We start from the raw sequence: 17,343 nt of genomic DNA on the forward strand, positions 1-17,343 counted from the left end.
ACAGCCCCAAAGAGTGGAAACGATGTCCTTGAAATTCTCTGTGCCCTGCTTCTCAGACCTGTGGCCGCTCTGGCCCTGGGCTCTGCAATCAGGAGGCCTGTACAAGAAGGTCAAAGCCTTCCCCAGGCCCGCGGCAACCTTTCTTTCCTCTTCTGTCTCCCTCTATCACCCTCCTTCCCTCTCCCACAGGCTCAGCTCCTCCTTGAACATCCCTGGGCCTTTCCCCACTGTGCTTTCATGTCTGGAATTCCTTTTCCCAGCAGGTCCAAATCCTACACTGCCCTCCAGATCCAGATCAAATGCCACCTCTTCTCTGCCAAGCTCCCGCTAAAACTAATCTCCCCTTCACCTCAACTCCCACGGCCTCCTAGCTGTCCTTTGCTTAGGGTGACCCTCCCTCCCCACCTGATGGGTGTTCCTCAAACCCACTCCCAAGATAAGCTCCTTGAAGACAATCTGGTTTGTTTCCATGTTTCCTCCCATCTATCCCTTATTCAGCAAGGCCTACCAACTAATCAGTAAGGGGTTAAATGGAGAATGACATCCTGAATTCTGGTGCTGCTGATGCAGTAGGCAGTTAGACAGGAATGAGCAGAGCAGGAACTATATATAGGCCAGGTACAGAACATCACCAGGACATAATGTGCCAGGTGCCTAGCAATGGGCAAAACTAGAGAAAACAACTATTATAGGCTAGGACCTTTCCTCCCCTAGTGTGTCATTAGTCATGTGGTTTAGACCCTCCTAGAGGACAAACAAGGTGTCGGAGAATAACTTCACAGGACTCCCTACAAAGCCCTTGCATGACCAATCCCTCGAGCATTAAGCCCTCAGGACCATGAGGTCCTGACCACATCAAATAATCTTAGAAACAAAACCTTGGGTCTGTTGACCACAGAGACCGAGTATTGGTGAAACTAGAGATAACATCTAGGCCTCAGCTGTGTTTTGGCTCCAGGTCCAGAAAAGCAGCAAATCTGGATGAAGCAAGGCCATGGCTGACATCAGGACCAGATGCAATGACTAGTGACTCCCTATCCTAATGCTGACCAATCAGTAGTGGCCACCCTGGAAAGCTGATGAATATTTTATTGAGATTCTCCCCTGATACCACCCCTAAAATCCCCACCTTTAGAAAACAGATAAAAACCCTTAAGATATAGGACCCATCCCCCCCCCCCCCCCCCGCCCTCCTTTATCTTTCCCACATGCCTGTGCCTTCTTTCTCAGCCACATACTTTTGCTTTCCTTCTCCTAAGCTCCAAGGACCCTTCTTTTGCCTCTGTAACTTGTTTCCTGAGCCCATGCAGTCTAGCTGGCTCATTTCTTCTATTCTGTGACTTCCTAAGTAAACTTCTTGCATTAGAGCTCTTGACTCTGAATTATTAAAATATATATATATGGAATGCTGTAGGGCTCGGCTATAGGGTTAAGCCTCGGACTGACCTGTTGGCAAAGCCACAAACAAGTCCCAGCTTAGAGGGCACAGTCCTCTTAGCATAATTGGCTTGACCTTATGACGCTCCCTAGATCCTTCCTAGGTAGCTAATGGGCTGAGGGAGATGTAGCAAGTGCTGCCAAAACAAGTGAAACTCACAAGAACACTGTAACTATGGTGACCACTCCCTTGTTTACCTCTGGCTATAAAATAAAGGCTCAGCTTGTCTCTGGATCTCTCTCTGTGGCCTCAGCCAAGCACAGGAAGATCCACTAGACCCAGCTTTATTCTCTTTGTCTATCATTTCTTCATCCTTTTGTCGCCCTCACTCAGGCTTTCGAACCCTTGGCTGAGCTGGCTTGGCACAGAATGCTTCATGACTTTGTGTGCCATCCTTGCAAGGGACCATGCTAGTCTTTTCTATCATTCCAATTTTAGTATATGTGCTGCTGAAGTGAGCACTGAATTATTTCTTAACCAAACTCAAGAACCAAGGTCCCACATTCACCACTACTACTGCCATTTTCCAAGGTAAAATACAGGAAGAGAAACAGGCTTGGGAGGGAAAACAATAAATCCATGTTAGATATGTGGGATTGGAGGTGCCTGTGAGATATCCACATGTAGATGAATAGATGGTTCTGGCACCCAGGAGACAGAGCTGGGCTGGAAATTATGCAAAGGATTTCTGTCTCCATTTAATGAATTAAGAGATAGAATTTGGAGAAAGAACTTATTCAAACTTATATGGCAGAAAGGAGTAAATTCCAGTAGTGGATTCTGTCTGACACTATCCTGCCTGGGGAGAGGAAAGGAAACAGAAGACTTCCCCTGGGAGCTTGGGGGGAATTTAGGAGAGTTGGGGTTCTACTGGTTGTACCACACCAGCATGGCCAAGGGTGAACCTGAGGAGGGGTGGTGAAGGATTGAAGAAAGACAGACAAGAGAATACAGCTGGGGCTCGGTGGATCTCCCATGCCTGGACGAGGACACAAAAGACCCAGCCTACAAGCCGATGCTTTATTTATAGTCAGATTAAAACAAGGGTAGATTAACATGTATACAAATGTTCTTGTTTTGGCAACACTTGCTGCACCTCCCACAGCCCATTAGCTACTTAGGAAGGAATTAAGGAGGGCTACAAGGTCAGGCTTAATTATGCTAGGAGACCTCTGCCCTCCAGGCTGGGACTTGTTTGTGGCCCTGCCACAGGTCAGCCCGAGGCTTGATCCTAGAGCCGCTCCCTACAACTGGTGACTCCAGTGGATTTAGGCACATCCAGACCTAAAGGAGCCCCTCTTTTTGAGCCCCATGTCCTCAAAGGCAGACTAGTGTGGTTGAAAAGGCACTGGCTCTGGAAATGTGTAACATGTGAATAATTTATGTATAAGCTTAGGCAAGTCACTTTCTCTCTCAGTGCCTCAGTTTCCTGAACTATAAAAGGAGGTTAGACAAATAATCCTTAAGGTTTCTTATAATTCTGACACACAAGAATTAGTAATTCATTTCTTTAATTCTTTTATTTTTAATACAAGCCCAGGAACATTTCTTTTCTAAGTACTTTGTTTCTGAGTAATATTAATATCATTTTTATAGTGTCCATTGTAGAAAATTTGTCAAAAGGGAAAATCCCAAAGAAGGGGGAAAAATCATTACAATATCACTAGTTAGAAACTAGTTGCTAATATTTTGCTGTAATTTCTACTAGTCTTTCTTTTACTGTGCAAATATACATACATCTTTTCCTTTTTAAAGAAATTAGGTAATAATATCCACTACTAACTGAGCATCTGTTACACATCAGGCTCAGAACCAAGTGCTCCGACTACATATGACCAACCCCTGCAGGGCATGTAGCAATGTCCCCATTATACAGAAAAGAAAAGCAAAGGGAAAAAAATTCCAGAATTTCTACCAAACTAGCTTTCTGAGCTGCTTTATTTTGTGTGTGATTCCTTTTTCACTTAATTCACCCTTAACATGTTCCCATTTTTCAAATACTTTTCTACCACATTATCTAAGTTGCTTCAAGATACTCAACACACAGTCCCTTACTGCTAGCATTGAAGATATTTTCCATTGTCACTGTCATGGACAATGCTATGATTATCTTCCTCCGATGTCATTCTTTCCACTCAGTCATAATTGTTTCCTTAGGGTAAATTCACAGAAGTCGAATATCTAGGTCAAAGGATATGTATATTCTTAAGGCTATTGACAAATAGTATCAGGTTGCCTTCCCCCAAAATTGAACTATTCTTCACCCTTTAACAGTTTATAGACGTTACATTTACTTGTGACCTCATTAACATTGGGAATTACCTTATTTTTAGTCATCTTTGCTGATTTTGTAAGTGAAATTTCTTGTCCATAAAGTTGAACTTCTTTCTAAGGTCATGGATCATCACATGATTCATTCTAATAAAAATTTCTTATACAAATCCTTGGGAGATATGAGAGAAATAAAGTATTGGAATGAAAGAAAGAGAAAATTAATTTTATTCATTTAACAAAAACCAAGTACCTAATATACACAGAGTATGTTATAAGCCCTGCAGCCATTAAAATTAGTAAGAGTGAACAAATATTGAGCACCTACTCTATGCTCAACAGCAGGCATCCTAAGTATCATGACAGACAAAAAGCAGGGGGGTGGGGGAGGTACAATATTTATCCTCCAAAAACTTACAATCTAGTTGGGGAGGGGAAAACCAATGCCCAGAAGGTGTTTTGAACTTAATTTCTCCCTTCCCTGTTCTTTCATGGAACTGCCTTTCTTATCTCCATTGTGGCTTTGTGAGTCAACCTTAAACATGCCTCTCTTCCAGGTCACCTGAGAGCCCCCAAGAACAGGATGGTGTCTTACTCAGACTCTTGTCCCATCATGTAAAGGCCAATGACTTCATGATTTCTTCACAGTCACTCAGTGTTGTAAAATGGTGGCAGGTTGCCATGTCCTCTACCCACTCCCACCCCACCCCCAAATTAGTCCACTGCGTGCCTGAGAGCATCAGAACCACAGGTGGGCACTCAAATGCAGGTTTTAGGAGTCTCCATTAAATTAGCATTAACAACATTAACATTGGTTTCCTTAAACCCCACCACACTCCCTTCAACTGCCCGAGCCCTAGGATTTTATGTCACTTCATTTACATGGCTGAACACCTAAAGGGGGTCAAGAGTTTGGGGGTTATTTGCTTGTTACTAGTTCTCATACCTTACTGACATTCGCATGGACTTCCTGCCCTCCGGGACCTGCACACCTCATGATTGTCTGCTGAAGATTGATACCATGATTGATACCATGAAGGAATGTGGCCTGAGTTTTCCCTTTACAATTCATTGACATATTTTATCTGTATAGCCCAAAGCATCTAGGGCCAGCTCAGCTAAATACACATTTGCTTCATTCAAATTCTGATTTTGAGTGTGAGTTGAATTAATTCAAATTTCAAAAGAGTTTCCCATTGGTGTGGGCTGGAGGGGTTGGCTGCCAAAGGTGGGACATGAACCAGCCTAAAGTATGAGTAAGATTTAGGGGACAAGGTGGGCAGGGGCCTTGTCCCTTCATCCACCCCTTTCTTTCCTTTTTCCCTCTACCCACTTCTTAAGAGCCTTCAATGAGACACAGAAAAGAGGTGAATTGTTAGCAAAATACCGAAGGGGGTGAGGAGAGGCAGTCAGTGCTATCTGTCCAGGTGCTACACACGCCGCAAGGATGAACCCGGCCCTCAAACACGCAACAGGGCCCTGAGAGACTGGCAGATGGAAAGGCTACAAGGCTTGTGAAAGGCGAGAGGAGAGACCAGAGCAACAAGGGGATTCCCAGAAGCGTGACTGAGAGGTATTGTAAGGGAGAAAGTGACGTCATATTGGCCACACCTTCTGGGACAGCATGTGGATCCCGAGAAGAAAGATTCATTAATGTGGACCCTAAGAAGGAATTTATCTGTTGAGATGATGCCCTATGGTCAACTGAGGGCCCAAGTTTTATAAATAATAAGACCCTAGTGGCCATTTGCTGGCAGGGGCTCTTGACATACTCTGTATACCAGGAAGAACTTCAGTCTGAACTCCTCTTTATGCCCCACTGTTTACGCTGTCTGAGTCAACCACTGCAGGGCAGCCCTGGTTTTGTCTTTCTACCAATGGACTGAGACCTGCCCTGTGCCATCAGAACTGCACAATTTGGACACCTCATTTACATAAAACAGATCTCATTGAGAACCTGGTGGGAACTTTTGCTATAAAAGGTACCTCCCCTTTGTCTCAGTGGAACACAATTTAAATTGCTACCTGACTCTGTGTCTCCAGGCCTGCAGCTCCTTTGTGCTCAAATATTTTTTATTCTCTAATACAGTCTAAAATTAGTTTTGGTTTACACTGGTAACAGACTGTGCCTGCACCCAGACACCCTCCTATATGTCACTTGTATGATCAAGGGGATGCAGTGTGTATAGCAACTAACCATCGGCCAGGCAGGCCCTATGTTGGATTCTGTATCTATGTCACCTCATTGGACACCACCAACTACATGCCCAAGACCACCAAGACTCCCAATCAGACACTCCTAGACGTCAGGGTCCATAAGAATCACCATGGATCTGACTAATGTCACCCAGAAGTGCATTTCCTTAGATCTGGAGTGGGGTCCAGGAACAGGCATTTTTAATAAGCATCCTGTGAGAGTGATGCAGATATCCAAGGACCACCATAGTCCACCCAAATGGGGTCTCTATGCAGCTCCCGCCTGGCCCTGAGAGCTAGAGGCTTCCCTTCATACCTTTAGGATCAGCCTCAGAGCCCACCATCCACAGTGTCTGTGGACAATGACTTCCCCGCCAGTCATTCCTCCTCCATACACTTCAGTACTTCTCCCCCTGTTCTCTCTCACCAACCTTCCTGCTGTGTCACTTGAGGCCCACACTGTGTCATAAACTCCATATATATATATATATTGATTTTAGAGAGGAAGGGAGAGGGAGAGAGTGATAGAAACATCAATGATGAGAGTATCATTGATTGGATGTCTCCTGCATGATCGGGGATCAAGCCCGAAACCCGGGCATATGTCTGACCCAGAATCAAACCATGACCTCATGGTACATGGTTCAACGCTCAACCACTAAGCCACACCAGCCTGGCTCCCCTAATATCTTTGATCCTTTTCCTGCACTCAGCTCTGCAGAGGGTACCACTTCCCAGGCCACCACTGGCCTCTACAGTGCCTCTGTAAATTAGAGAAAGGTGGCCCTTCTGGATGGGAGATCACATGGGCTAAAAGTGCACCCCCCCCCCCACCCCCGACAATCCAGTCCCTAAGGACCCAAGTGGGAGGAAAGCTCAGATTTCAGCCCTCCCCTCCTCAGACAGTGCAGGAACTATACAAATTGCAGCCTGACCACTTCCTGGTAACCTTCCATGGACATTGCTCAACCTCCCACTCCCCCAGCCAACAGGTCAAAGAGAGGTTGTTGCTATCTTCACTCCCAGTGCCATTTCCAAACCTTTACTCTCCTCCTTCCTGTAAAAGCCGCCACTGTTCTGAGCCTCAGCCAAGTGATTGTGATCAACCACTAACATCCCTCACAAAGACCAACTTCCAACCTCGTCCCTGAAGACTGACAGCCTTCCTCTCCCCTACAGTCGCCATCTTGCTGTGTGACCAGGATGCCCATAACTTGTCCAACTCTGGAGGCTCACAGCTCACAACCTCCTCAATCCAGTGGTCTTCATCTCCACTCCCTTCCAATTCCCTCACATCCAGGAACCTTGTCAGAACTGCCCCTCATCAGAAATCTCAAACTCCAGCAGCCCAGCCCCAAGCAGCGATCCACTCTTGTGCATTCCTCTCCTGCGCTCACTCCTGCCGCATCTGCTCCTTGGCATCATGGAACTCCATCCCCGAGCCCTTCATTTTCTGCCTGCCCAGCCTAGACCACACCGTTGACCACCTGACCCATTCTCTTACAAGCATCTACCTTCAATCTCATTTTCTGGGAAAATCCAACCCTAATGAATTCCATGATCCACTTTCTCCCACCTTTGCCCAGGCCCTGAGTGTGCTGAAGAAAAGCATGTAATTCTATGCTGGCACCACGGTCTCCAGACTCCTCTGCATCTGAGTGCTGCACATCAAGGAACCTGTAGGCCACCGCTCCCATCTCCTCAGGAAGCCTTCCAATCTCCACAGCCTTCTTCAGCACCACCACCCCCCACACCCCACACACAACTCAAAGCCCTTCCAACTCAGCAGACAACTTCTCTTCCTATTTCAATGAGAAAATTGAACCCATAAAATGAGAACTACCTTAACTTTCTGGTCCCGCCCCCTACACCACCTGGCAATTTTTGGCTCCTGCTATTTCCTTCTCCCCAGTCTCCCAGGAGGAAGGCCTTCTTCCTACCCCTGGCAAGCCCCTCCATCTGTGTTCTCCATCTTTGCAACTTGTCTTTGCCAGTTTTCACTCTTTATCCTATAACCTTACCGCTTAAGCCTATACTAGTAAGTAAGCTCAAGTTTTTGCAACATTTAAAAACACACAAAAACCTTCCTTCCTGGTCCTCCCAGTCCCACCTTATCTTCCTTCTTTCTTCTCTACTAAAGCCTATACCTGCCCTCCCCACTGCCTCACCTTCTCCTTCCTAATCCAATCCACTGCATTCTGACTCCCCTATTCCCATCCCTCCGTCAAGAATCATCAATACCTTCCCATTGCCAAATTCAGTGGATAATTTTCTATCCTTTTTTTCTGTTGCATTTGATCCTATTCCTCACTCTCTCTTTCTTGAAACTGTCTACTCCCCCGTGACTGTAATGCCACCCTCTTTAGGTCAGTGTGGTCTCCACCTTGACTCCTCTTCCATGCACCACTTATTCATAGTTGTTCCCTATCAATCAGTCCTTGAACTACTGCTTTTCACATTCCACGTGGGGTTCCTGGACAAAAGCATCTGCCATTGAAGTGTTCACTTTCACCTATATTCTGACAACTAACAAGCTTATCCTCTAGCCTGGACTCCTTCCTGAACATCAGAGTTGTGTATACAACTGCATGCTAGACATCTCCTGTAGCACATTACCCAGGCACCTCACACTGTACCTGTCTAAAACTGAACTCGTCATCTCCACCCTTGCCCCAAACTTGCTCCTCCTGTGTTCCCCATGTTAATCACCGGCACCATCATCCACCCACCCAGGCAAGTCAGACACCTGAAGTCATCCTTAACTCCACCCTCTCCTTCAGTCTACCTCTAGGATTGGCTCTTTGTACTGCCCTCATTTTTAAAATCTTTTCACTCCCTTCTAACCCTATACCTGCTGACTATTTTGTGATAATTCATCATCACCCACCTGGACTATTGCAAGAGCTTCCTAATTGGACTCCTAATTTTTCTCTCTCATATCTACTCCCCACATAATCACTAAAGTGATTCATCTAAACCCAGATTTGGCATGTCAATCTTCTGCTTGAAAGCCCTGTTGCGTGTAAGACAGTTTTAAACTCTTGGCAGGCAAACTGTACAAGGCCTTCCTAGTCACTCTCCAGCTTCAGCCCATCTTTCCTTGTCTTGAACATTACATTTTAGCTATGCCCTGCTCACATCATGCACTTTCATACCTCCACACTGCTCTCGTCCAGGAAGAGCCCCCCCGTCCTCTCCCCATTGGTGTGGGTCACCTCCCCCAGCCTTCAGAACAGCTCATCCATTGACTACAAAAAGCATTCCTGCCCTTCCTTTGTATTCCTAAGACACCAGTGTTCACCTTTATCTTAGCATTTACCATTATTTTGAAATGACCTACATTTAACCTCCCAAAACTTTAACCAAATTCAAAAGCAGGAATCTTTGTGCTCTGTCCATACGTGCCCTCCCCCCATGCTGAGCACAGTGCCCAACACATATTAGGTACTCAAGAAGTAATTACTGAATTGATTGTCACAGTGGGCTACAAGGCAAGTATTTTAAATGAAAAAGCTCACTCAGATAACAGGTTACACTAGTAGATGGAAAAGCAGCTGCATGAAACCAGCACGAAGGCTTGTAATCTTTCAAGTATAACCTGGGAAACAGGCTAGGCGTGGAGATGGAGATAAGAATGACATGTCGGGGCACCAGCCTAAGGGTGATGTGTGTGTGAGCAATCTAGGGAAGTGGAGGTGGGGACGATGCCGGGGGCAGAAGAGTATGGGCTTGGAGCCCGGGCACTGTTGGTTCTAAGCAGAGCCCTGATATGAAAACCTGCTGGCAGTACCAGGCCTGAGCTAAATCCAGATGCTGGGTCTGAAGCAGCCAATGTCCCCAAAACCCTCACACTCTGCTTCTCACTATTTTCTGAGACCTGCACATATTCCTCCCCTAGAAACAAGCCTCCAGGAAGTACCTAGTAGAGACCAACAAGGAATAGCCAAAGGATATTAGAGGAGAAGTAAACATGGACCTGTGTGAATGAGAGCTGCCGAGTCCTGGAGGTCCCTACCTTCTCCCAACCACCCTCCAGCAGCCTTCCCCTACCACCTGAAATACAGAAGGCAGCCAACAGGAGTTAAGAGGCAGGGGCATGAGACCAGCCCAGGAAAGCTCAGGAGCCCACAGAGCGAAGGGAACATTCTGCGACAGCAGCAAACAGGGGGGACTGTACAGGTAGCTAAAGGCCCCATAGCTGCGTGCGTCCGAATATGGCCTCCCCGGCACACCTCCCTCTGGGCTCGTAGGCTGGAAGACTGCTCTAAAGGAAGGCACAAGGACATAGGGTTGGAATAATACCAGGGACAGAAAACTAAAAATACCATCTAGTGTTGACAAAGCACAGAAAAGGGCAGCTATGGTATGGTTAACAAAGGGTAAAGATAGGGCGCCCTTTTCTGATAAACTCCATATCAGACAACCACGAAGAACCAGAATGACCTCATTTGCAGAGAATCTGGTAGGTGTCCAGGGCAAGAACACCCCACCCTCTGTCTTCAGCTGAATCTCTGGGGGCCAAGCCAACCTCTCACCTCCCCTAACTGGTTGTAGGAGCAGGAGAGCATACTTCCTGCCTGGGGAAGGGGCTGGGCAGAGGACACTGGACCTTCCAAATGGGGACTCACACACCTGCTCTGTAGACTGCACTAAAGGCCTTCAGTTTACAAAGATTCGCAAGAAAAAGAAACTGGCTCTCCTCTTTTCCCACCTCCCCTTAGCCAACCACGCCCAGCTCCACCCCAACCCAGCTGCAATGGAGGCTCATTACCAGTTGGACATGCCGTCCTGGAGCCGGAGTGAGGCGCTTGCAGCCGTGACTCACCTTGCATTGCTCAAGGATGGGAGAAGCCTGGGCATCTTGCAATTCCCCTCCGGAGGAGGTGTGGGCAGCTCCCAGGCAGCACCTCGGTGGGATCGCTCCAGTGATAACAACAACAAGAAAGACAAGCACTTATTGAGTGCTGACTCTATATGGGCATCATATCTTATTTGTACTATTTCATTAAAAGCTTCCAACAAACTTTTGAGGTGGGTGCTAACATTATCCCCATTGTATGGACGAGGGAATAGAGCAGTTCCATGCTGGTCTGAGGGCACCTGGGTAGCAGATAGAGAAGCAGGACAATCACAGATCTTTCTTCCTGATGTCAGAGATTCTGCTCTCAAGCACCACAGAAGGGGCCAGCTTCCTTGCCTCTGTGCTTATCTTCTCCTCACTGCACCAAGTATGACTTTTCCCTTTTCACAGCTGCTCAACTTTTACACTGGAGTATAAGCTTCCTGAGGTTAGAAATCATTTTCAATGGTGCTTTGGGAGTGACACCAATAACACAAATGCTGACTAGCCAACTGAAGGTTCTAAACACCATGGATGTTTAATAAATGCTATTCATTGGTTGTTATTAAAACCAGTAATGTTCCATACACCAGATAATTCAATTCCTTTCCTCTAGAGCAGGGTTTGACAACCTCGGCCCCATAGACATTTGGAGCTGGATAATTCTGTGTTGCAGGGGCAGTCCTATGCCTTGTAGGGTGTTTGACCCCTCGTCTCTACTCACTACTGAACCCCCACCAGTGTGACAGTCAAAAATGCCTCCAGACATCCCTGGGTAGCCAATCACCCTCATTTGGGATCTATTGCTCTAGCAGTGGTCGGCAAACTCATTAGTCAAGAGAGCCAAATATCAACAGTACTTCTTCAAAATAGACTCGCCCAGGCCGAAAACCGACTTCTGCACATGGGCCACGAAGTTGTAATCGCACTGTATGTGCGCGCCTGCACGTGGTATTTTGTGGAAGAGCCACACTCAAGGGGCCAAAAAGCCGCATGTGGCTCTCAAGCCGCAGTTTGCCGACCATGGCTCTAGAGTCACCAAGTAAAACTGATAGTACTTATTTCCTGAAAGTAAAACAGCAAGAAAGCTTATTTCTAATTACAATAGAACAGCACTCTTATTACTTACTAGAAGCCTGGTGTACAAATTCGTGGGGTCCGGCTGGCACACCCCGATGGGGGCCGATTGGGGGTGGGGCCAGCAGGGGGAGAAAGGCTGCAGGCAGTTGGCCGGCTGGCCCACCCCCAATGGGGTGGGGGGCCCAATTGGGAGCAGGGCCACCCTGGAAGAGGGGCCACAGGAAGTTGGGTGGGGCTAATCGGGGCCTGATTGGGTCTGTTGGCCGCTGCAGTGTGCATCATAGTGACCGGTTGTTCTGGTCATTTCACCATTCAGTCACTGGGCTTTTCTATAGAGAGAGATAGTTAATAAATATGAGAGATCCTGAAACTACTTATAAAGTCAAAGCCCCAGGGCACCAATAGCAGGAAATCAAGATAATGTTCCTGTTCTGCCTGAACCAATCACTTCCTGCCTATAGAGTTTTTGTAGGACTATGTCATAGGCTGGAGGTAGCCCACAGCCAAAACAGGATGGGACTGGGTTCAAATCCCAGCTCACAGGCCTAAAATCATTGCTGTTAACAGCAGGGAGCAGACATAAATCTCAATTTCTCTACTTCATGTCACTGGGCCTCAGGTTCTGTACAATGGGTGGCAGTGCCCAGCTCAGGATTGTTGTGAGAAGTAAATACAGCTAGAAAGCAACTATCTAGCAAGGTTGGGCTCTACAGGGCTCAGAAATAGTCTCCCCTTTTCCTGTCCTCACTTGTCCCAGGCCTTTGAGAGCATCGTAAATGTCTGACTGGGTTTTGTTTTCTCCACCCCGTCCAGCAGAGCAGTTCTCACCCCTGGCTGCCCCTGAGAAGACCTGCAGAGCCTTCAAAATGCCGACATCTGGGCCCCACTGCACAAGGACTGATCAGAATCTCTGGCTTGAAAGTACATATTGAAATTTTTTACTTATTCATGACATAAGTACTATACTATCTTTCCCATAACTTTATTAATGCCAAAAATAAAACAGTAATATTTGAACCAGTTCTTTAAATATACTAATTGTATATTAATCACTAATAATTAATGACTTATAAATAATTTAAATAAATCAGTATATCTCCAAATGGCATCTGTTGTATTCTTAGGATCCACAAGTCCCATTAGGATTTTTAGATTTTGTGTTTCAATTTCAATGACCATTTAAAGATGGGCTTCTCATGTTATTATTATTTTTTTTTAATCTTTGAAGTGATAATCGTCAAATGAAGGATATGTTCATAGAACGAAGCACAAGTCAGTGCTACTCGAAGTTTAGGAAACAGTGCCTCAAATAATTCAGAAATTAACATATCAACAACAAGCTACATATGTGACAAAATTTGTACACGAGGCCAGGAATAAAGCCTACTTGTCACCAGGAGAGTAGGTGCTGTCATTTGTTTTATTTTTAAGAATGATAAGATGCCGTAGTATACAGTAATGAATTTAAGTGCTACTATATAGTATCAGATCAGTACAAAGGAAAAAAATCATAGTTTGCAACTGAAGGCTAAAGTGAGTAGCATTTAAGGGAATTACATGAATTAAAGGATGTTCCTGTGACTCAACTAATGGAATGTTACTGAAAAGGGAAAGGCATGGGCTGGATTCAGTTTGTGTTTGTAGCCTTGCTGTAACATATTAGATCACCCCGGGAAAGTGTTCACTACAGTAGCATGTCATGGCCCCATGGCGTCAGGGGTTGGCCTCCTTCTCCCCATGCCCACAGCAGTACCAAACCCACAGAGACACTCAACAAACATTTCTGAAATAATGAACCTGCCGCCCTCATATTACCTTAGTCCAGTGGTTCTCAACCTTCCTAATGCCGTGACCCTTTAATACAGTTCCTCATGTTGTGGTGACCCCCAATTTCATTGTTACAAATTGAACATAATTAAAGCATAGTGATTAATCACAAAAACAGTATGTAATTATATATGTGTTTTCCGATGGTCTTAGGCAAACCCTGTGAAAGGGTCGTTCGATCCCCAAAGGGGTCTTGACCCACAGGTTGAGAACCGCTGCCTTAGTCTTTCTATCCTTATTTTCCCTATATCCTTAATGTCTTACTTTCCAACTCCTGTACTTCTGGAAGCTACCTGAAGACCCATGTGACTAAGGCAGGACATTAGAAAACCAATACACTTTAAGAATTGGATGTAAGGGAATTCCCATGAGTGGCAATTTCCTTGACTTTGTCCGTAGAGCAGTGTCTCCTCACATTCTGGTCAGAGCACACACTGATAGCCGCTAATCCTAGGAGTTCCCATTCACGCCCAGCTAGTTAAACTGCACCATATTTGTTCACTGTTGAATTGTCTGGTTAAATGGTAGGGACAATGCATTTGAATGGCTTGATCAAATAGTATGTCCTCCAGAGAAATTTTAGAGTGTAGCTAACAGGAACTAAGGAGAGCCACTCTTTGCAAAGGTAAGTGACCAGGCTTGCTAGGCTCTCCTCGGGCACCTGCAATGCTCTTCCACTCAGGCGGGGAGTGCTTGCCTCTCCAGGGAGGAACCCAGGCTGGCTGGCCCCATGAAGAGGGTGTCCAACCTCCCTCCTCCCTCTGCTCAGCGTGCCTTTTCTAGTTCCTCTTCTATGTGGGGACTGGGAAGCTCTGAACCCTGACTTCCCTTCCTCACCTACTAACACTCTCTGCTAAACCCCCAACTGCCTTCAACACTTTTGTTTCTGCCTAAAAATGAATGGAATCAATTTCCAATTTGCGGGGGACCATGGATGCTAATGTTGGAAGGAGAGCTAAGAGATCCAACCTCCCACTCAATTATGAAGGGGTCTTGAACGGGCTTCCTGCATCAGCTCTCCAGCTCTACTTAACCGCTAGCGAACCCTGCTTCCTGCCACACCACGCAAGGCGTTTCTAGGAGTTTGGATAGAAAGTAAACCAGAGGGTGTCAGTGTTTCCTTTTCCCAAATGATGACATTAAAAAATTAACAGCTGGGAGGAATCTACTATCTATACTCTACACTGACCATAACTTCCTTAAAGAAAGGATATGTTACAAATAAATTTTCAAAAAGCTGTACTATCAGAATAAAGGCAGGCATTTAAACTGGATAAATGTTTGCTTTCTTTTTTAGAATCTCTCCATTTGTTCTCATTCCATGAAGACCTGTGAGCGGTTGATGAAGACTCTCACAGGCTGGAGTCTGGTAACAATGGCCTATAAAGCAGGGGTTGTTCTTCCCTAAAGCTGTGGACCCCTGAGCAGCTTACTCAGTGCCCCCAGGCCGAGCCCACTGACCACTGCGTACAAACAAGGCCCTGGGGGAGAAGCACTGTGCCATCCTGACTGTGCCCCTGACACAATTTAGGATCCAATGCAGTCACAGACATGATCAGCAAAAAGTCCTGAGCAAAGATATAACTATTGCGATAGTAAACTTCTCCCCACGTTCTATAAATGCACATTGACTGGGAAAGAGTCCCAAATGTACTATGAAGTATACATATGGCCTATTAAAATTAACATGTACCATATCTTGACTTTGATTCACTTGAATCTAAAATACTACGTCGAAAACAAAATAATAATAAATAATAAAATAAAATGCTACGGCCGAAACCGGTTTGGCTCAGTGGATAGAGCGTCGGCCTGCGGACTGAAAGGTCCCAGGTTCAATTCCGGTCAAGGGCATGTACCTGGGTTGCGGGCACATCCTCGGTGGGAGATGTGCAGGAGGCAGCTGATCGATGTCTCTCTCTCATCGATGTTTCTAACTCTCTATCTCTCTCCCTTCCTCTCTGTAAAAAATCAATAAAATATATTTAAAAATAAAATAAAATAAAATAAAATGCTACGTTGAGCTGGTGTGTATTAACTAAATAGTAGAACTGTACAGTGGAGGACATACCCAGCCAGGAGGCAGGAGGCAGGAGGCAGGAGGCAGGAGGCAGGAGGCAGGAGGCAGGAGGCCGGGGCTAGCCCTGCACATGCCACTAAGTGCGTCTATAGCCTTAGGCAAGTTTAATCTTTCTGTGTTCAGTTCCATTAAAATGATCTCTTAGGGCCAGTTCAACTTGAAAACTCTTTCTTTTTTTTTTTTTTTTTTTTAATATATTTTATTGATTTTTTACAGAGAGGAAGGGAGAGGGATAGAGAGCCAGAAACATCAATGAGAGAGAAACATTGATCAGCTGCCTCCTGCACGCCCCCCACTGGGGATGTGCCCACAACCAAGGGACATGCCCTTGTCCGGAATCGAACCCGGGACCCTTGAGTCCGCAGGCCGACGCTCTATCCACTGAGCCAAACCGGTTCTGGCAACTTGAAAACTCTTACACGTGCAATAGCATGTCATCTCTCTGAGAATGTATAAGACCTCAGGGAATGAGAAGGACGGTGCACATCTTCTAAAAAGCTGACCACTAGATTATCCTCTAAAACATAAGGATCCACATTAAGGTTCAGCTCTGAACCACAGAGCTGAAGGGTACAACCTACTCAGTCCTGAAATCCACACATGTTGACTTAAGAATCCACTCTGGGCAAATGAATGAACGTGAACACTCTCCAGGCCCGTCCTCCTAGAGTTGCACCGAGTCCCGCCGTTGGTGAGTAAGAACCACCAATTACTGTCACCTGTGATATCACTTAAACCTGGACACAATCCCATAATGCTGGCATTATTGCTTTTTTAAGATGAATACAAAAACTGAGGCTCAGACTAGTTAAGCACAGTCCAGGTCACAGCATGAAGGCTGGGATTCAGACAGAGGCTTCTCCCTGCTAAAGCCCGTGTACTTGTCCCCGTGGAGGCCATGTTGCAACCCTCACACCTTTGACACCTGGATCCCTGGATCCACCAGTGGTCATTGACCTCGGGATTCTGTTAGAACCTGGTACAAACTAAGAAAGGAAGGAAGGGAAGGAGGTAAGAAGGAAAGGATAGAAGGAAAAAATTAATTAACATGTGTTATAAACCTACTATATGTCCAACCCACCCCACCTCCCAAACCAGCTAACAAATATTTCTCACTTAATATACATATAACGATTTAAGATTGCTGTTAATGCCCCAATTTTCAGAAGTGGAAACTAGAGTTTAGATAGGTTAAAACTCCCCCAAAGCCTGGATTCTAAGCCAGATCTACTAGTAATTCTCAAGTTCTGCTGCATTCTTTCTACTATCCCAACTTGCCTACACAGAACATTATGTAAGAAACTTTTTTCCTGAAAAATAATTCACAAACCATAAGATTCAATTCAGTGTTTTCAGTATATTCACAAGATTATGAAACTATCGCTACTAAATAATTCCAGAACACTTCCATCACACCAAAAAGAAACCCTAAACCAAGGAGCAGTCACTTCCCATTCTCCCTTTACCCTGGCAACCACTTTCTGTCTACAAATTTTCCTATTCTGGAAATTTATATAAGTGAAATCATATAACATATAGCCTTTTGTGTCTGGCTTCTTTGCTTAGCATGTTTTCAAGGTCCATCCATGTTGTAGCATCTATCAGCACTTC

The 17,343-nt window shown here is 45.6% G+C and overlaps 1 non-coding gene across 1 annotated transcript; it reads right to left on the bottom strand.

The window, feature by feature from the left end:
* Positions 1-1,796: 1,796 nt before the first annotated feature.
* LOC139019088 (U6 spliceosomal RNA) lies at positions 1,797-1,900 on the bottom strand. Its single transcript, XR_011472989.1, has one exon. It is a non-coding gene; the product is annotated as a U6 spliceosomal RNA (small nuclear RNA).
* Positions 1,901-17,343: the final 15,443 nt, after the last annotated feature.

The sequence above is a fragment of the Myotis yumanensis genome, unplaced genomic scaffold (genome assembly GCF_028538775.1).
Source record: "Myotis yumanensis isolate MYYU_CA2020_CCGP unplaced genomic scaffold, mMyoYum1.0.hap1 SCAF_10, whole genome shotgun sequence".
Taxonomy (NCBI): domain Eukaryota; kingdom Metazoa; phylum Chordata; class Mammalia; order Chiroptera; family Vespertilionidae; genus Myotis; species Myotis yumanensis.